Raw genomic sequence first — 17,913 nt, forward strand, 5'->3', positions numbered from 1 at the left:
GAGAGAGAGAGAGAGAGAGAGAGAGATCCACTGCCTTTTGTGGCTTTCTTTCTGCATTTGTCTACTGTCTTTGAGGCATCTTGCACTGCATAATTCAATATCATTATTTATAAAACAAAACACAATTTAACTTTTAAATTTAACTAAAAACCAACCTGAATTGACATGAATCTAGCTTTTAGTCAGTTTTATAGCTGTAGTTCAGCTGTTGTTCAGTTGTTCAGCTTTGAATCAGAAAATATAGTTTAAAATTATAGCAATAATTATGAAAAAGGAAAATTTCATAAAGAAATAAATATTTGTAACAAAAACACATTGCTCACAATTATTGGCACCCCTGCTTGTAATAACTTCTTAAGCCTCCCTTTGCCAATAAAACCCCATAAAGTTGGAGAATACAAAGCAAGGGATTTAAGACCGTTCGTCTTTACAAAATCTCCCCAGATTGTCCAGATTCCTAGGTCCACACTCCTCTTTGACTCACCCCACTGTTTTCCTATGGAGTTTACAGTAGATCAGGGTACTGAGATGGCAATGTCTGGAGCATGATTTTATGTTCAGCAAACAATATTTGTTTTGATCTGGACATTTGCTTTGGTTCATTGACCTGATGAATGATCCAATCATGACCAACTTTTAGTGTATTGGCAGAGATTGGCAGATTTCCTTTGAAAATGTTCAGGTTTTTCTTGGTGTTCATGACACCATGCACCTTAATTAGGTTCTCAAGGCCTTTGGGAATAAAAACAGCCCCACAATAGCACAGCCCCTCCACCATAATTCTCTTTTCAGTATAGCCATTCTGTACACCAAACACATCTAAAGTTTCTAGCCAAAGAGCTCAATTTTCATTTCATCTGACAATAGACCACACTTCCAGACAAAGTCACTGAACCATTCAGTAACTCCTGCCATTTTACATTAGTAGTTAAATGGCTGGACAGGCTTTTACCTGCATGCCCTCTAAATAAGCTATTAGCTGTGAGGTCACTTTTGAAGATTTTTTGGGGACTTGGTGACCCTCAAGATGATACATCATCGGTTTAATACCGTTATTATCTGGCCCTATAGCCCAGAAACCCCCATTCAACTCCATCTTCAACCTTTACAATTTATCTTCATTCACTTACATAAACATACTGTCTACTGTTTTAGCCAAAATTGTACAAAGTAAAGAGGCATCATACAGGCCCCTCTGTTTGGACAGACAGTCTATCAGTCAATCCCCGTCAACAACCATTTCCATTGATTCAAAGGGCCAACATGTAAAAATAGACACAAATTTTGCAACAAACCAGTCTGAAATAAGCATGAGAAATGTACTAACTCTTTGAAAATAAAAGAATGTTCCTCAACAATGCAATATTCTAAAAATCAGATATTCTAGAATGCTTATTCTTCAACATTCTAATGCAATTTTTGTCAGTATTTGCTGAAAGATAATGCATAAAACAACCCTCATTTTAACATATTTCCACCAACTGGATTTTCATGGACTTTTACTATGGTGTTTAAATCACCAATTGAAATATAAAAATGTGAAAATAAATTCTGTTGCAATAAGTTTTGGGTCAGACCTTTGCCTGGACTACATGAAACATTTAATTTCTTGAATTTCCCCTAGGGATCAATAAAGTCTATCTATCTATCTATCTATCTATCTATCTATCTATCTATCATGCATGGGATATCATAGGCCTAATGTTTGTTTGTGGCAATGCAAGGGATTAGGCCTACGACAGCGTTTTTCAACCACTGTGCCGGGGCACACTAGTGTGTCGTGAGAGATCATCAGGAAGTGCCGCAGAAAATTACCCAAATGTCACTCACTGGTCCAGAAAAGCAACTGTTGCATCAAAGAATTTAGTTAAAAATGATGTTTCATTGCAACTTTGAAGGCATTTCCACCCTTTATCTAAAAAAAAGCACAATTTTGCTGTCCATGGGCTAAAAGTGTGTTTATTATAAAGTGTGTTTTTAATCTGGTAACCAAATGCTTAGCACACCAGTTTCTCCTTTTAATTCTGAATCCATACATACCTCATATGTTAAAATTGGATAATCTAATGAAAAGTTGCAGCAGTTTATATATTTTACGGCGCCCCCCAGAGGCCATTTTTTATCTGTGTGTTTGACACTCGGACTCAAATTGTTCTATAGACCCTAAACTTCAACTTGGAAGTGAAAACCAAACTTGAAATGACTGAGCCTTAAACAACCCCACTAATAGACAAAAAGCATCAGGCTTGCCTGGTATCCCTTTATCATTAGTTCCTTAAATCAGGGAGTGAGATAACACATATTAGCCTACTTCATTAATTTGTTTTACTGGTCCTCTTTACAGTTATACATGTATATGTATCAACACTACATTTTTTAAGTTTAAATAATGTTACCTACCTATGTCCCATGGAAGTTCGCAAGGTTATTAATTAACGTTAACAACTTTAATCTGTGTCTATAACTTTAGCCTGCATGGTAACAGCCACTTAAACGTCAAATGTACCGATAGCTAACTTACTTGCCCCTGATATTTCATTCAAACTAAAACTCTGCATTCATAACAACATCTCAGACAGACTTATTGCTAGATATGACTTTAACTACCATTCCATATATTCCACATATTGTTGAAGTCAGTTACTGGAAAAGTTAACATTAACAGCTAACATTGCTAATGTTAGCGATGTTAGCTCTCTAGCTAATTGCTAGCTAATTATGATTCTAACATGACTAACATCTTTGGTTAACGGTCCATTATGAAAACAATATATTTCTAATAAATTCACGTTTTCAATTGCCATGCAAAAGTACTGTAATTATTACCTTGGATATGATGACGGCAGAGTTTGTACAGCTTACACATGCAGTCAGATGTATGGCAGAAAAGTGACGGTTGGTTGAAGTCACTTGTGGCTGGAGTTGAAAAATCAAGGGTGGGGGATGGGAATTGCTGTGTGTGCGAGCATGGGCTTATCAAGAGGCGATAAGCATCCATTAAAAAAACAATTGTGGAAAATAAATACTGTTGCATTTTAGACTGTTACACTGAAATTTGACGCCTTTTTTCTTGACATCAAATCAATGTCAATCATATTGATCAAAGTTGTATCACCATGACTACGTGTTAGATTGATCCCTTTGTTGGACCTCTTTACAACCACAAGCAAGCCATAGCTTACAATGATGGTCAACATGGTGGTCAAAACCTTGACTAATTCTTGACATCAAATTGAAGTCATGATGCCCGCAGGGTAACGGATATCGCTGAAAAAATCACCAGTTTATGTCTAATACATGTCCGTTTAAGCATTACCGTATCTACACAAATACGACACATACTGTATGAATGGAAAAAAATAAAACAAAACAACCCGAGATCTAGCTGGGATTTGAACTTTGGATGTCATCGACAAAAGAGGTGAGATTAGCTACCTATTTTTACATTTACCAATCTATGTACACGTTTAACATAATTTGCAACTTAAAAATCTTTTGCTTTGTATTTATAAAACTTTTATTTTTTATTTAATTGTTTTTTTTTTGCTTTGCGATTGTAGCAGGCAGACTTTGTCTGCTTGCTTGCTTGCTCTTTCCTCCTGGCCTCTCCCTGGCCCTCTGCTTATGACTGGGTGGGGCCAATCATTCAATTAGGCCAACCATGCGCTACTTAAGGAGCTCTACAGCAAGTACCTCGGTAGGTTCCACTGGTTGTCCCTCGTCTGAGCACTGGGGTCTACTGGCCATCAAGTATGTTGCTGCCCTAATGTTGTAGACTAACCATGTGCTTGGTGTAGCTAAACTCCATTTCTATCTGTAGCCCTGTAGATGGATGGATATGCTGTCCTCATCTGTTGTTATTGGGAAATTGGTATAGAGAAGAGTATGGGTATGTATAGCTTTAAAATAAATGTTTTGTGGCTGTTTTGGGAAATGGTATCAGGTTTGATGTACGTTTTGTTTGTCTTGTTTATTTTCCAGGTAGCACGCCCTTTCCATCCGTGTTGTCCTCAGCGTAGGTCGTGCTGCTGTCTAAGTCTAAGTATATTTTATAAGGTGACAATGACTGTATAGAACAACAATATCAGACCAATATTTTTTAAAAAGTAAAGAAATGTAAATACTTTGTTTCTAAGTTCATATTATTAAGAACTTGTAAACAAACTTTTAAGCATGATTAGGAAAAACATTTAATTTTAAGATAATCTATGGTCGCACCACATGACATTTTAAGGCCGCAGCCAATTCATCCTCATGAAAACACTAAAATCACTTTACTTAAAATTTTAATATGGATTTTCATATAACCAACATTCTTAATGTTTGAACAATTGCAACAGAAATTCTTATTTTTAGAATTTTACATTTGGCCTGTTGAAATACCTTATACGTCATTGACCCAGATTCAATTGTTTTTGACTGATGTCTTGTACCTATTGGTCTCTCAATGTAGAGTAACTATATACATAAATATGTATGGTCAAAATCTATTGTGTCTCGTAGGCCTACTGTTACTCAGAGGTGAAAAAGGAGAGATAGGATGCGAACTCCGGCCGAGCACGCAGAGGACCGATGCGCTGCCGTTAAGCCACGAAACGGTTAATAAAATGTGCGATTAGCGTAGGCTATATATTTTTCCCAACATAGATATTTAACACAAATAATGACATATTGGTCGGCTAAAAGTAAAATATTTTATATACTTGCAATAGATTTAGGTTTTTGCAGATGACAATGGCAGCATTAATCACATCAAACATGTCGACATAGGCCGTGGCAGAGAATTTCTAGGGGGTGGGGTATTACACGTTGCCACTGTTTCCACCAATGATCTGTATCAATGCATCATCAACAACGTTGTTGGAACTACGGTGTTCCAACGCCGGAGGTGGTGAATTGCGACACAGGTATGATGGTTTCTGGAAACAGGTGTAACACTGTCATTGTTTAGTCACAAGTTGCGTTGTACCACAGTGGTTGAGCAACGTCGTTGCTAACTTTTCTAGAAACGAGCCCCATGATGGCTAGTAAGCTAGTAGACTAGTCTACTAGACTAAAGACAAACGTCACTCTCTGTGGTTAGTGCGTACTCCACAGAACATTTTGCCTCTGAGACTCATGTTGGAAACCCCAAAAAACCTTTGTTTTACTTTGACACATTTCCTGTTTGCACAGCATTTTGTGTGGATGCGCAGACATGCATTATACATGAACTGGTGATTTCCACGTGTTTTCGGCAAGATCTTGCTTCCTATTCTGTCGCCACTGTGGCTTTGTGAAAATGTGAATCTCCAGCACTCGAAGGGCGGAGGCAGAGCACGTGTTGTTAACAAGTAGGCAGGGTCTTGTTGAATATTCACGGATTTTATGCAAATATCACAAGTTGACCTGCTCACCAGCTAAACTGGAACACCAGCCCCAGTATCTATCTTGCTGTATTTGTCACATGGCAGCTGCAGCTTGTTGCGTTTCCTTGCTGTGTGCGTGAGAAGAAAAAATTAGAACACATATGTCCAGGGAGGCACTGGAAGCACACTAACATGAAATACGTCTCTCACAATTACGGAACACGGTCATTCTTAAAAGTATCAATACTAATAAATTTAGGTATTGTGACGTTTTTGATTTCCGAGAATCACAATACTTTTGCAGAATCAGAGCACCGTGCTGTAGACACAGCCTATGTGGACCTCAAGTCTGCACACACAGAGGCAATCTTTAGCATCCAGCAGCTCTGGAGAAAATAATACGGTCTGTTTGAGTCCCAATTCTTCTCCCACAAGTGAGGCCTCTTGGTCTTGTGATGGTCCCTTCATCATTACAACCTCTCTCCCTGTCCATCTACAGTCCTGTCTGTCTCAATCCATTTCACTCCATGTACTTCTTTCTCTCTCTGTTTATGCAGTTCTTTCTTACCCACCATCTCCCCACAGTTTTATCTCTCTCTGTTTCTCAGTTTATGTCTTTATCTTTCGCTCCCTCTCTCTCCCTCCCGTCCTGCACTCATCAGAATGCTAATGAGGGTGTATGTAGCTGTGCCAATGTTTCTGATGATGGCACTTTGATTACTGCAGAAAGATACAGAAGAAAACACTGCTAAGAGAGACAGAGTGAGGGATGGGGGGGATGCAAGAAAACTCCTACGAGGGAGAGAGAGAAAAGATACAGAGATGTAATTACGAGGACCAGGAGGGCCAGAGGCGTGCATGCACAAGGTAGAGGTTATTTAAGGGGATTGTCTCTCCTCACAACCGCTCACCGGATAGTGAAGTAGGTTCAACTTAAAATGGCCATAGTATGCCCGATGTTGTATTCTTTTGCCTCACTGTAAAGGCTTGTCGCTGTTTTCATTAGTGTAGCTTAAAATTATATGTAACAATCTCTGTATTACCTTTATAGTATAATACACATCTAAAGCAAGCAGGCCACAGAGATGGAGTATGCCCCCTAAAATTAAGTTATTCTCTGTGCATCATAAACCTACAACATAGACTGTACGCCTATCCTACATTTAAACTATCAGATGTTGTTGAAGTAGGCTAGATTCCATTGATATCAAAATGAAGGCCTGTCTGACATATTTTACATCCCAACAATCAAGAGGGGGAGTTACACACACACACAGAGACACTTCTTTCCCTTCCTGCTTTACCTCCCATTCTCCTGTATCCCTCCCTCCCTCTTTCCCTTTTGTCTACCTTTCTCTCTCCCTCCCTCTGTTTACACTGATGGCTATTCTGCCCTGGCCAGTGGCTCAGTAGCAGGAGTGTCCTTCCATGTCGGTCTCCATGGAGACACTAAAGGCACTACATTTGAATGACTTCATTCAGATTCCTGCACTCAGCACTGCCAGTGACATGCAGGGAGGCCGCGTGGAGGCAGTGACATCTGGCACATCTGTGTTTTCATTGCCTATGTGTGTGCATGCTGTGAGAGTGTGTGTGTATGTTTGTTTGTGTGAAGGCCAGAGTGGAGCCATCCATCATCACTGAAATGAGCAGGAACCACTCCATTTGCAGCAGTGTACTGTAACACACAGAAGGAGTAACCCATTTGCAATTACTACAGATATATAATGGAATACACAGTCAATTTTATCTGTGTGAGAAGTGAGAAGTTCCACGGGAGATTCTATTCTGGAACATTGTGCCATAATGACACGATGTTTCAGGGGCTCTCATGGAGCTGAAATTATGGTCACACACACGCACACACTCACCTCCCTGTGAGATCAGGCTGTGTTAAGAGCCTCAATCCCCACCTCACAGCAAAACTTGAGAGTGCATCTGAAAGCAGAAGAGCTTGCACTAACAGATCACACTCTGCTAAAGGATTTAACACTGACAGACTTGTCTGCTCCTTGACATCACAGTGCTACTGCACATATTTCATAGGGATAATGGATGGAGTGAATATTGTGCCACTTCAAAATTAATCTGAATATTTTGTATCGTAACACCCCCAATTATTGAAGTGTTTTCAAAATAACATTTGCTAAATGAAAAAGTAGCCATACAGTAGGTGTGTAGATTTGAACAAAATCTGGTTTGGTTCTTAACGGGAGCATTTACTGCCTGAAATATCCAATATTGTTTACCACGCTCTGAGTTATAGTGCTGGCCTGATGGGTCGCCTATTTATGCCGTTTCAACGGCACATGAACGGTTTGACCGAGAATCCTCGTCATGAAATTAAAATTCCACTGGAGCTCCAAGCGGTTGTGTACACGCAGCCTTACAACACTGTTTACAGCTCTTTGAGTCACGGTAAAATGTCATTTTTGGTACATAGCTAATTTAGATACACCTATGGTGTGGGTGGTTGCGTTTCTTTAGTGCGAGTCCGCTGTCTTGGTTTGTATAGAAATGGATATTAAGTGACACATGCACGCAAGACGGCGGAAATACGGGACCGACGGTAATAGGGGGAGTTCCGATTTTTGCATTTAAATAGGCTCTATGCACGCATCATTTTCTGAGGCCCATCCTGCACAACTTAGGACTTGGGACCACACAGTCACACACCTAAATGGAATTGCTGGAGAAGCGATATGTCTGAGTTATGTTTAAATGTTACGCCCCTGTTAAACCCTTTCTCTATGTTCTTTTATTATGCATTTCTTCTGTTTACAACAGTAACATCATCCATTCTAGCGCTGCTCTCGCTGGAAACGGCATTCATGAGCGCATCTCCGTGCCTACTTTAGTCATGACTCAAGCCTGTCACTTACCAGCCAATAAAAATAAACAACGGAAAAAAAAGGGGCCATAATAGCCAATCAGAAAATAGCACCTCTGTAGCTGGGTAAGATTGAACGCAACAACCAATGAAAATCGTTCACATGATTCTTCCAAGTGTTTCGTTGTAGCCTACAGTGGAAACCGCTGGAGCTCATCACATCACTTTGAGCAGAGTAAGTCGTCCCCTGTTTTAATGTTACAACAAATTCACAACTTCTTTGACAGAAAAAATGACAAGTTGATCGCTGTTAGAGAATGTTGCCCACATAATTAGCATCTGATTTTCAATGCTTAGCGTCATTGTAGCCTAAACTTAGCAACAGTTTACCAGCTTGTGCTCTCTCCCTCACACACACACACTCGCACCATGCGTAGGCTGCATGCACACATGCGGAGAATTAATAATGATTTACTTATACTGTAGAGAGAGTCCTGTAAAAGTAGCCTATACTGTTTGTGAAACTGTCCTACTGTAAAACTAAACATAGCCTTCTGATAATTCAGAGATGGACATCAGAAAATTCTTCCTGAACAGAGGCAGAGGGAGAGGAACAGTGAGGAGAGATGAGGAGGACGAGGGAGGTATGATAATTGCATTCATTAACGGTAACATTAACATGTATGTTGGTAGCCAGTGCTATGATTTGATCTATGGTTTAATGGCAAACTTAAATAAGTTTGCTGCATTTGCAAATGTAGCCTATAATAATCTGCACAGAATAGGCTACTCTGATTCTGTGCAGATTATTATAGGCTACATTTGGAAATGATCACCAAAAGTCAGTATGAAGGCTTTAGTAGGCTATTTAAGCAAAAAAGAACTGCAGTATTGCCAGGATGACTATAGGACCCTTGCCTGGGAGGGAAGCATATCTCAATTTTGACTAAAATAAGCTTCCCTTGTGTTAGTAGGAAAGCCTAAATTCATGCAGTGAGTATAGGCCTACTTATGCCTATGTGTTTGAATGTTGCTGGATAGTGGCTGCTACAACAATTGAGGGAGAGAGTGCTGGTCCTACAGTATGACAGTGACAATAATGATTTTGAAGCTTGTAGCTTACCCGTAGGCTAGCCATTTATTTCATATTGCGCACTTTTTTTTTTTTTTTTTTTATGTATTGGGAGTTGGGGGCCTGTGCCCCAGCAAAGCTCTAGATCTAGAATCGCCCCTGATTAGCACCTTCTTTGGTGTGAGAGTGTGAGTGGACTCCCCCTGCCACAGGCCTGGTAGCTGTCACTAGCACCTCACGTCAAGCAACCTCGTCAAGTCTGCCCTGGCTCCTGCAGGTGTGAGGGAACCTGGTGGCTTCCGGGGCCATTCAACGCAGGTGAGTGGGGTCTGACCTGCTGGACGTTACTTATCTCAGTGTTTGTAAAAGCAGCAATGGCAAGTCTTCATCTGCACTCCTCTCAGTCTCACCCATCCATACTCATAAATAAACTAATTAAGGTTACCTTGGCATGGTGGCCCAGACAGGGGAAGTAAATTGTTTCCTTTCACATCTGAACTCTTCCTCCCCCACCTCCTCCTCCTCCTCCTCCTCAACACACACACACTCATATGCATGCCAATGCTATCACTGGCCTCTCTTCACACACTATAATAGTGGGACATCCCATTGACTTCCTAATTTAACTCCCATTAATTAACTGAAGATACGGCAGACCTGTGTACCAGACTCACGCCTGTAACCACCACACAATGTTTTCATCGCATTGTTTCTTTTAACTTAACATAAAACACTGGCATACGGCTTAAACACGATGCGGCTAATACACAGGAAATTACTCTTGCATTTAAAGGGCTTAAATATTGTTGCGGCCCCCAGAGCAATTTTTTCTAATGATTAATATTTCTGGTAAAAAAAAATCACTCTTTTAAAAGTAAAGGTTGTCAACCCCTGTCCCAATGGGACAGGTGAGTGCACATCTAACACCCACCGACACCACATTTCTATTGGACACCAACCAAATTAGGTTTTGGACCTTGGTGTTTCTACAATCCTGCATATGGCTATGATCAGACCCTAACTCTAACCATCAGTTAAGAGATGTTTTGGCACTTTAGTTGGAGCAATCCTGTGGCTTGGCTGTTTGGCCTGGCAGGGCCTCATACTTCTTTCAGAAAATTAACACTAAAAACAGAGATCAATTGTGCCTCACTCAAAATGAACAAATTATAACTTAATCATGACTTTTGTTTTCCTTGAGGGAATTGTGAGTGTGTTTGATTCCCTATGTAGAGCTAATTATCAGTGACTACAGGAGGTGGCCACTAGCTGAGCAACCAGCATCAATGCCAGAGCTAATGGTCTCGAAGGCAGCTGTGGTGTTGGTTAATTTCATTAATAAACATGTCAGTCAGTTATTTTGTCAAGAGAATGTGTTTTTCCTCAAGAAAAAAAAATAACCTCAATAATGATAATTTTGTTAAAATACACTATTTATTTATATTGCCTTCAGGCTATAGACACTGTCAGTAAGCATGGCTTCAAGTATATACTATATGAATATTGCCACAAAATGGGATGCATGTTTTCCCCCTGCGTATTCTCAAATAGCCTTGATTAGACAGAAGGGGAAAAAAGGCTTTAATGCCCATCCACCACAGTCATTTCATAATGACTCTGAAATGCTCTCATGCAACTTGAGTGAGGACATACCTTTTACCCATGCTTCAATGTTGTGCACCAAAGGCACATACTGTAGGCCTGTCACTCAGATACATCAGTAGGTTTTAGAGTAGACCGTAATAATGGAGTAATGTTTGAATGACAACATTCAAATGAGTTTCCTGTTTCTTGACCTTTTATTTGACTAAAATCTAGATATTACATTTTCTATGATCGAAGAAAATCTAAATCATTATGTGCCCTTTAAATCCCATTGGATAGTGAGTCTGACATCTATACTGATTTCTGAGTTGAAAACATGGATGTTATAGATCTACCTGGTAAGGCTTTTTGTAAGCCTTCACAATTTGCTAGTCCTTCAGCTCCAAAACAAATGTACATGTACCCAGAGGGGAAGGGCTCAAGGCGTGATAAGTATATACAATGGCAAGGTAGAATATACATACTCCGACTTTAGGGGGGAACCCATTACAAATATAACCTGAAACTACATTGGATTCCGTTAAGCTTTTTAACTCGAACATTGGAGTCTCCTTTTTCTGATGTTCCTTGCTTCCAGAAAAAGCCAATGTGCAATCTTAGCTATATTATTGCACATGTGGATGATCCTCTTAGCAGGAAATTGCCAGTTCATCCACCACTCCACACAGACAACACACTTTCTTGTCCACCAGTAATTGGCTAGTTTGTGAAAATGTGGGCACATATTGAATGTTTTCTGGGAAGTGAGCACATGTTGGACGCCATTTTTAAAGATGGCGGCAGCCAACTGGAATGCTAACTGGGAAACTAACCCTCTAATCCCTGACCCCCTGGTTAAATACCTTGAGTTGAGTCACGTACGCATGTCTGTCTTGCCTTTGTTCCACAGCACCTGTGTCTCTCCCCTCTGTAAAGCTGTTGCACACTTGTGTTGCCTTATTCATTGTGCCTGTCTCCCCTCAAGGCTTTTGTGGTAAGGAGACAATAGAGCTGCTTATTTCCTGTCCTCTTCTCTCATCCATCTTTTTTCCCCCTACCACTCCTCCTTGCACAAAACAGCTGTCGATTAGCACTGTAAAGACTACCACCTGTTTTGGAAAGGAAAGGGCTGGACTTAAAAGCGGTTACAGGTCTGTGATAAGCACAGTGTTGTTGCACCTGAGAGCTTTGTGATGCCACAGTCGGAAACACACTCGTTTGTTTGCCTTGAGGTCTTAATGTTTGATGTGTCAAGTCGTCTCGGCAGCCTGCACCTCCAGGGAGCCAAAACAACAGAAAAAGAAAATATAACAAAACACAGGCCTCCTATTCTGTTTTTTTGTATGCCTCAGCTTTCATCTGTGTGTGAGAGAGATGGGGTGAAGCAATCTGTTTTAATAAAGTTGTTCTTGGGTTTGGCTCTGGCAACTCTCGCAGCCCATATCTCATAAAGGCACACCGGAGGCAGAAGGGTCTGTGTCAGCACTCTATTACTGCAGGAAAAAAAACAAAACCCGCAGCCTGGCGCCTGAGGAGCGTGAGACCTGAAATAGCTTTGAGGGGGAGAATATTTATTCACTTTAATGACAAGGCCCTCTATTGACTTTTTTGGAAATCCAATATTCGCTCTGCAAGCCCGCGAGAGTCTACCCGTTGTGCGGCGCAATTTCTGAGTGATCCCGGGGACGATAAACATTCATAAGCCTCCAAATGACATCATCTTTCTGCAAACAAAGACAAAGTCGGTTAGCCGGCATCCACTTTGACGCAGCGGACATTTTCACAAACAGAGTAGACGTTTCTGGGTACGGGTCCAGCGATAAGAGACTGCAGTGGACAGACTCAGGGTCTGCCAGATGAAACTATTTTTGTGCTCTTATCCCGACCTGGCAGAGGAAGTAAAGGAGAGCAATGTCACGGCACCCAATTTGAAAAAGTGTAACAGCAGTCGGGTCCAGGACCTTAGCATCGGAGGCTAGGTTTATTTATGGAATCCTATAGGGGAAGCAGCTAAGTAAGAAGATTATTTTGTAGTCTTATTGAAAATAATAATATCATTGTTATGATTTTTAACACCGTTCTCAAATTACACCTAAGGTCTAAAACAAATGTACAGTAAGTGAATGGCCATCTTTTATGCTAAGATAAGGCTTGGTGTTGTTGGAAAATGTATTTGATTAGTTTACTGATACAAGTGACCCAAGCTAAAGCTAGTTAGCCATTACATTTCTGTCAATGGGATAGCTGCTAGGATTGCTATCTTCCCCGATAAGAAAATCCCACACTTATTCAATAAGTAGGCCCATCTATGCACAGTATAAGTAGGTTACCTTTGTATAAATTAAACATTTGGCCTCTGGTGGTAAGACTATTATTGGATGCACAAGATTACTAATCTAAGAAATCATGAGAACATTCATTCATGTACATACTCTCATACTTCACTCATGCACATAGATTACCTAACTTCAGTTCATGCGAACAAGGCTTTAACCATTCCTCTGGTAAATCATATCTCAAATCAAGAGATGAAAATGTTCTTAACGCTCTTTGTCGCTTAGAATGTGGTGAGAAACGCTGATTTAGAATGCTGTTTGTGCTTTTATGAAATAATAAATATTTCACGAGTATTCAAACTGGAGACAGATGAAAGTCAAACTGTGACTGTGATAGTCGGAACACAGTAGAAGAGAGTGAATGCTGAAAGGAGTGGGTATTCACACACACACACACACACACATGCAAAACATAGGCTCCACACTGCGCAGCAACAGTCTTCACGTGTGGGGGTCTTTGTTGACAGAGCAGGAACAAACCACAAACAACGTCAGGAACAGAAAGTCTGGAGTGGAGGAAGGAGAGATGGCAGATCTGAGAGGTGCTCAGACATGAGGCTTCTGGAGGAACAACAAACAGGATGTTATTGGTGCTAACACAAACACACTCTGCCTGAAGGCCATTCCAAACATGAGTTTGTCTTTGAAAGTGGGACATCATGAGAAGAGCTGGGCCACTTGGAGATCACCATGGAGACTAACTGATGGAGGGACAGACACTGACATGGCCTACGGTACCTAACCCTAATCCTAACCTCTAACCCTAATCCTATAACCCCAACCCTAACTCTAAACTTAACCCTAACTTGTTATGACAAAAACCGAATGTCACACACAAAGGAATTATCCGGAGTAATCCGGAAATGTTGCTGCTGCAGCTAGCATCTTTAGGGGAAAGTCTGTAGGAGTCGATTGCATCACGTCGTTGCACGACATCACGTGACATTTCAAAATTCCAACCTGTTAGTAAGCTAGGGTTTGCTGTTGCATACAACATTTCAATTTCGAAAGAAATACTGCAGGGCTCTCAAGTTTTGAAGTTTGCAAGGAGTGAGACTTTGTTTCCCGGGGGGGGGGGGACAGTGCCACGCCCCCTCCCCCTGATCGAAGTACATGAAACGGTCCACAGAGGATGCAATCTGCTCTGCCCTCCACCCAGCCCTCACCCACCTGGAAAAAAGAGACTCATGTGAGATTGCTGTTTATAGACTTCAGTTCTGCATTCAACACCATAATACCACAACAACTCATCTGCAAACTTGACAAATTGGGACTCAGTACCTACCTCTGCAACTGGCTACTGGACTTCCTCTGTCAGAGCCCTCAAGTAGTACGTGTTGGCAACAATATCTCAAGCAGCATCACACTGAGCACGGGGGCCCCCCAAGGCAAGACCTCGGGATACTTCGGTTTGGCTTTAGGGACCCTCTACTCACTACCATGTAAGTGTAATGTTGTTTGGAACTGTAGAAGAGGTATAAAAATAGCGTTTTGTAGCAGCGAAATGACATGCCCTGGTCACTTCCAGGCTAACGAGTTTTGACTAAAAGCGGTAAAAACAAACTTTCTCAAAACACATCCGAATGACATGATTTTGATGTCAACTCAACGTACCGGTAAGTACTCCCAATCATCTGTAAATTGATCTAAAGTGCATTTTACTCCGGATAATTCCTTTAAGAACAGAAGCGTTATGTCATAAACGTTTATGACTTGTTTATGACACGTTCATGACAGTGTCATGTCACTCTTATGTCGACACTGTCAAGTAAAGTGTAACTGAAAACCCTTTCTTCTGCATAAAAAGAACCATAAACATTGGGAAATTAGAGTTTTTTTTGTTGTTATTGTCTTTTCTTTCTTTTCTTTATCACCCACCGCATGCATGGTGAGGACCAATGCAATTCAGGGTATATAGGGCAGCTTTACAGAGGGGAGAGACACACAGGTGCTGTGGAGCAGCCTATGTAGTCACAAAGCCAGAACTGAGAGACTCAGGAGAAGTTTTTATCCCCAGGCCATCCGAACTCTGAACTCACACTATACTGACTTTGCACACATTCACTCCTCAGCACTCTCAAACATTTCCCAACTCTGAACTCTCAACTCTGACTTTCTCCAACTTTTGCACATCTCCATAGAACTTTTTATTTATTATTTTTGATTTCTCCTCCATCTATCTACCCATGTCCTTGATTGCCTAGCCTTTCTGCCCCCCCCCCCCCCCATCCCCATCCCCAACAAACACACACACAAAACACACACACTTACATCATCACTGTCATCACCTCACATACATACAGCACACTGCTTGCTACAGTAAGCCTCCTCTACATACTTGCTGCACACTGCCCCCCCCCCCCCCTACATACACAGCACATTGTCTTCAGGATCTTCTCGAACACACATCCTCTACATACTTACAGCACACTGCCCCCACCTACCCACACACACACTACACACACACAGTCACTGCTCCACTCCCCTCCCGCCCACACACACATCTTCACTGTCATCACTCACATACATCATACATACAGTACTCTGCTTGCAATAGTAAGTCCCTTCATCATACTTGCAGTACACTGCCCCCCCCCCCCCATACACAGCACATTGTCTCATGAGGAAGCTTCTCCAACACACATATTGCACACTGCCCTCTCCCCACATACACAGCACACTATCCCATCTCCCCTGTCATCCCCCCAACACACACACCAAGACCCCTGGCAGTTGGGTTAGCCCCTTGAGCCGTGGATCTGCCCAAGGTTTCTTCCTTGGTAAGGGAGTTTTTCCTTGCCCCTGTTGCTCTTGGGTGCTCCAATCCCAATCCCCCCCCACCTTTCTTATGCAGCCCTTGCCACTTAATCTACTAAACCCCTCTTCTACTGCACTTTTTACCCCCCCCCCCCCCCCACCATAAATGCAGAAATAGGCTGATACCAGACATAATTTCACTGCATTTCTTACTTCCAGTAACTATATGCATGTGACAATAAACTTCCTTGTATCCTTGTTGTAAATGGCTTCTTTAAGCTCTTATTGTCATTGAACTACTGCACATGTACTGTAAGTGATGCTGACCTCTCTCAGACTTTTGAATGGTTTTATTATTAGTTACCCTAACGTAGCTGGACTATTCAGAATTTAAGTCTGATACGGCACCATTGAGATCTGATTATGGGTCATGTTTCAGCCAATACAGGCTAACTATTAGTAGTACAACCCCAAATCAGAAAAATGCAAATGAAAAACCTGACCGATAGGATTGCAGCTACTCAACAGTCTTGGGTCTTCTTAATTATGTTTTTCATTCCATGATGCACCCAATTTGACAGGTCTGGACTGCAGACAGGCCAGTTCAGCACCTGGATTCTTCCTCTACGGAGAAGTACTGTTTAAATATGTGCAGAATTAATTTCGCTATTGTTTTCATGAAATATTCAAGGTCTTCCCTGAAAAGGGCATTGTCTGGACGGCAGTATATGTCGTTTGTGATGTGTCCAGAATTGATTGTGTCTCGCCAGATGTGCAAGATGCCCATGCCGTAGTTACTAACACTTGGTTTTGAACTGAGCACTATAACAAGTTGGATAATTGGATAGTCCCTATCCTCTTTAGCACAGAGTCCATGATTTCCCTTTTGCGCAATCTGATTAGTCTAACCACTGGACCCTTTTCCACTTCAGTCCATTTTAAACAAGGTCAAGACATTTCTGTATCATGTCTAAATGCAATTTCGTCTTTTGCATGGTCAAGTCTACACTAGCATTTGTGAATTGAGTATCCAACTGTGCTCATAGGCAATGGTTATCAGAAGTTTTCCTGAGCCCATACAATGATTTTCTTTATAGAAACAGATCTGTGCCATCTGAGGTCCAAAAGACCACGCCATCCAATATTGTTTTTCAGTTCTGTCCCTTGTTTGCAACGATTACTCTGGATTCTCTGAATATTGTAATGATAGTATGTACTGTAGATGATGAAATCCCTAAATACTTCACAATTTCATGTTAAGAAGCATTATAATTATATTATGGAGTGATGAATGCCTCCACATCTTTACTTCTAAGAGACTCCAATCATGGTGCCAGATACCCTAACTGGTTGTGAAATATTCCTCTTTTTGTTGTCTTTATTATTACACAAGTTTTCTACCATTTCTTTGCCTAGTCCCAACTTTTTTTGAAATGTGTTGCTGGTATCAAATTCAAAATTAACATATATTTTTGCAGGTAAATATGGGTTTATGACATTTGCAGATTATCACATTCTGATTTATTTGCATTTTACACAACATCCCACCTTCTTCTGATTTGGGGTAGTAGTAGAATTGGGCATTAGGACCCTGTGTGTGTCTGTGTCTCTCCCCAATGCATGCGTGACTATGTGAGTGTATGTGTTTCCATTTGTGTGTGCAACTTTAATGCATGTGAGTCTTCTTCACCGTGAAGTCTGTGCTGTGTAATACTATGCCTGAGCCTGGTGAACGTGCTATGAACACACCTATTTACATCCTGCAGCCACTTTACCTCTTCTCTGTGGCTGGCTTACTGTATGACAACATGTAGGCCCGGAAGTGATGCTGGTCCAGCCATGTTGCCTTGACACCGTAAAGCTGTGATCGCTAACACTGATGCTAATCACTAGCAGCTTACGGGAACCACTAATGCTATGCTATGCCAGGAGCCATCTCAGCTTTGAGTTACAAGAAAAAAAAGGTAACACTTTACTTGAAGGTGT

The 17,913-nt window shown here is 41.2% G+C and overlaps 1 long non-coding RNA gene across 1 annotated transcript; it reads right to left on the minus strand.

Moving 5' to 3' along the window:
- Positions 1-863: 863 nt before the first annotated feature.
- LOC121711479 lies at positions 864-16,075 on the minus strand. The gene is made up of 3 exons (XR_006032345.1): positions 16,065-16,075; positions 11,531-11,535; positions 864-1,011 (listed from the first exon to the last, which is right to left on the minus strand). It is a non-coding gene; the product is annotated as an uncharacterized LOC121711479 (long non-coding RNA).
- Positions 16,076-17,913: the final 1,838 nt, after the last annotated feature.

This window comes from Alosa sapidissima, chromosome 6 (genome assembly GCF_018492685.1).
Source record: "Alosa sapidissima isolate fAloSap1 chromosome 6, fAloSap1.pri, whole genome shotgun sequence".
NCBI classification, from domain to species: domain Eukaryota; kingdom Metazoa; phylum Chordata; class Actinopteri; order Clupeiformes; family Clupeidae; genus Alosa; species Alosa sapidissima.